This window comes from Gavialis gangeticus, unplaced genomic scaffold, assembly GCF_001723915.1.
Source record: "Gavialis gangeticus isolate Ggan-Ray unplaced genomic scaffold, GavGan_comp1, whole genome shotgun sequence".
Classification (NCBI taxonomy): domain Eukaryota; kingdom Metazoa; phylum Chordata; order Crocodylia; family Gavialidae; genus Gavialis; species Gavialis gangeticus.
This window is the reverse complement of record NW_017728996.1, coordinates 31383703-31387346: the sequence shown is the minus strand read 5'-3', so window position 1 is coordinate 31387346 and position 3644 is coordinate 31383703.

The following is a 3644-nucleotide window of genomic DNA, read 5'->3' as shown; positions in this document are numbered from 1 at the left end:
AGTAAAGAAATTCTTCCTTATGTGCAGCCTGAAACGGTCTCGCAGTAGTTTATGACCGTTCAACCTCGTCATCCCTTGGGGCGCTCTGGTGAACAAATGTTCCCCCAGATCCTGGTGGTCACCCCGATAAATTTATAGGTGGCCATCAGATCACCCCTGAGCCTGCGCTTTTCCAGGCTAAAGAGCCCCATGGCTCTCAGCTTGTCGTGTGCCACAAGTTAACCTCATACCCTCTTTAAGTGTCAATCTGACCCCTTTCCCTGCCCAATCTGCTGCTCTGCTTTCTGCTTCCTTCCCTGTGCTCCCTGTCAGGTTTGCTGCTTTGCTTTCTGCTTCAGACCTATCTGCCACCTGTCCCCTCCCCATTTTGTTGTGTGCCACACACACAGGTTTCCCATACCACTTGTGGCATCTGTACTACAGGTTAGCCACCCCTGTTCTTGTCCATTACCAGGTCTCTTCATAGTAATGTATATAGCAAATAATGAATTTAAATCTTAGGTTCACATATAGCCAGTGTGGAAGGAGGATGGAAATGATTTTAAATGTTCTAAAATTACCCCCTGCAAATTCTCTTTATAAAGTGCTCCTTTTCTCAGTTCATTTTCTCCCTAAGATAATAAAGGTCGAAAGGATTTCTTCAGATAGTTCTGCTGTTTACAATGCTGAGGTTATTCAAACAAGAAGTAGAAACAATACAGTGCAGTTTTTTTCACAAGTTAGCCATCATGATTAGTGAATCACAAATGTGAGTGTTGCCCTGTTCTCAAATAACCCATGGGCTGTATTTTGATTCACTTGTAAAATTGATTCATAGAACAGCTATTAATAGTGGATTATATAATGGAAACCCTGAACTATTTGCAGGTAATTAACACATGGAAGAGGGAGCTATATTTGGCTGGTATTTGTTCTGATATACTGTTCTGTTCTGATATACTGAATGTACTCGTGCAAATGCTGTAATGAAACATTGTTATCATTATATTAATATAATATTAGTATTATTCTATTATTGGCTGTCCTGATTTTGTATTAAGATGCTATAAATATTATATTAAAACTAAAGTAGGCTATCATAGTCTTGGAACATATGGGGAAGAAGTTTTTTTATTTCAAAAGCTGGAGGAAGCTACTGGGGGAGTGGCTATTTTAGATTTGTTTCTGTCTAAGTCCTCATATAGATATTCATTGTCATCTGGGAAAGTTTCTGCTCTCCCAGGAGAAACCATGGATGTAAAGATGTGAGATGTGTGCACAGCACCCCCCACTCTTCCCCTGGGCTGCCCAGTGACAATACTGCAAGCTCTCCACTCTGCAGGGCTTCAGCATTCACATGTCTATATGTGTGGCTCTGGGTAAGTTTTTCTATCAGGAGAACAATCCTGGGAGAATTCTAGATTATTTGAATGTGTGTACCCAGCTCTTATGAAAAAATGATTGAGAATGTAAAGGTGGAAGATAATTTAAGTGAAAGTGATCATGGGATGATAGATAGCTGTTCCAAGAAAAGGAAGGCATGAAATTAGTAGAATAAGGATAATGAATTTCAGAAAAGCCAGATTCAACAAATTAAAAAACTGGTAGGTGGGTCTTCTGGGAAGATAATCTAAGGGAATGGCAAACAGTTTGTGGTTCCTGAAAGAGACTATAATGAACACATACCAGCAAACTCTCCTTATGTGAAAGAAAGATAGGAAGCATAGTAAGAAACCATTACCAATGCATTAAGAGCTCTTCAGAGATCTAAAAATAAAAAAGGAACAATACAAAAATAACAGAAACTAAGGGCTTATAAAGAACAGTATAAAAAGAAATAGCAAAAATATGTAAGGATAAAATGAGAATGGCTAAGATGTAAAACTAGTTTCAATCCGCAAGGGACATAAAATGCAACAAGAAAAGTTTCTGTAAATACATTAGGTATAAGAGGAGGAGAGAGAGAATAATGGATGGTCCAGAAAAGGCTGAAGCATTCTAATTATTCTTTGCATCAGTCTTCACAAAACAGGATTTATTATAGCCATTTACCTAACAAGGAGATATGAGTGTAGGCCAGTATAGAGAAATAACTGGATAAACAATATTTTGTATACAATGTGTTCAAGCCAGAAGGATCTAGAATGCTTTAGGAAGCCACCAGAGTAATCTCTGAATCATTACTTATTCTATCTGAGAACTCCTTAAGGATGTGGAGGACTGGAAAAGTTCTAACATAGTGTCTCTCTTTAAACAAGGAGGCTGTGGAGAAGCATAAATCAGCCAGCCTGATTTTGATTCCCAGAAAGATTCTGGAAAAAAAAATCTGTAAGGATCTAGAAGATAATAAAGTGATAAAAAACCAAACCAAACCAAACCAAACCAAACCAAACCAAGCAATCAAATTTAACCTGCTTTCTTTGAGAGAGTAATTGGCTTAGTGGATAAAGAGAAAGCAGTGTGTGTGATGTACCTGAAATTCAGCAAGGCTTTTGACAGTATCCCACATGCCATTTTCTTAACAAGTGGAGGTGAGTGAACAGGTGCAAAATGTTCTACTTACAGAGGAGAACTCAATGTACAAATGAAATATGGGAAATAACAGATATGGCAGTAGTGCTGCAGAGAAAAAATTGCTGGTTGTTTTTGACCATCACAGACCAAATAGAAACTAGCAACAGGACGCTGCTGCAAAACAGGAAAATCTCATTCTGAAATGTATTAATTAAAGTGTTGTATGTAAAAGATAGATTGTAGTTATTCAACGGCTTAGTTAGAGTCCTGTGCTCAGGTTTGGGCCAAGCACTTTAAGAAAGATTTAGACAAATGCCAGTGGGCATTTATTAGATGTGTTCTTGGAGGTGTTGGGGATAGTGGGTGTGCTTTAATTAGTGCAGGTCCGAGAGCCACCCAAATTAAAAGTGTCTGGAGTGTCACATGTATCCCCGTGCTGAAAAATGGCAATGGGGCACTTTGAACTAAAGCTCATTGAACAAGCTTTAGTTTAAAGTACCCTGCCACTATTTTTGAGTGCAAGGACACTGATACATGTGATGCTGGAGTGTGGTAATTATTACACTCCAGCAGACTCAATTAATTGAGTCTGGTCCAATGTGCTGTAATTACAGTACATTGGAGCAGCCTCCCTGCACATGTACAGGAGTCCAGAGGAGACCAGCAGGACTGACTTTTGTGGTAAAGGTCTAGATATTAACTGAAACCAGAATGTAGTTTTGACAGGCCCATGCTTGCTGAACAGGGGGGCATGCCCTGCCACCTTGTGTTGCATCACGCCTGAGCCTATTGTTGCACCATGAGTTGTTGTTACTTGTATATGTCTGGAGGTGGTGTTCATTAGGTTGTGCGAAGCTTCAGTCGCTGATTCGATCTGGAGGAGATTCGGCCCAATTCGGTGGCTGAATCTCCGAATCCGAATCAAATCAGAAGACCCATTAATTTCTCTGAATTGAATTGGAAGACTCTGATTCGATTTGGCGAGATTCGATGATTTCGCCATAGACACAGCTTTATAGGCTTTTTCTACATATCTCAAGGTACCAGGTGGCTCATGAATGCTGAGATGGCAGGGTGGAAGGAGCATCCCATGGGAGCACCGGCGGGTCCCCAGCATGCTCAGTGGAGGACCTGAAAGTGGACCAGAAGCA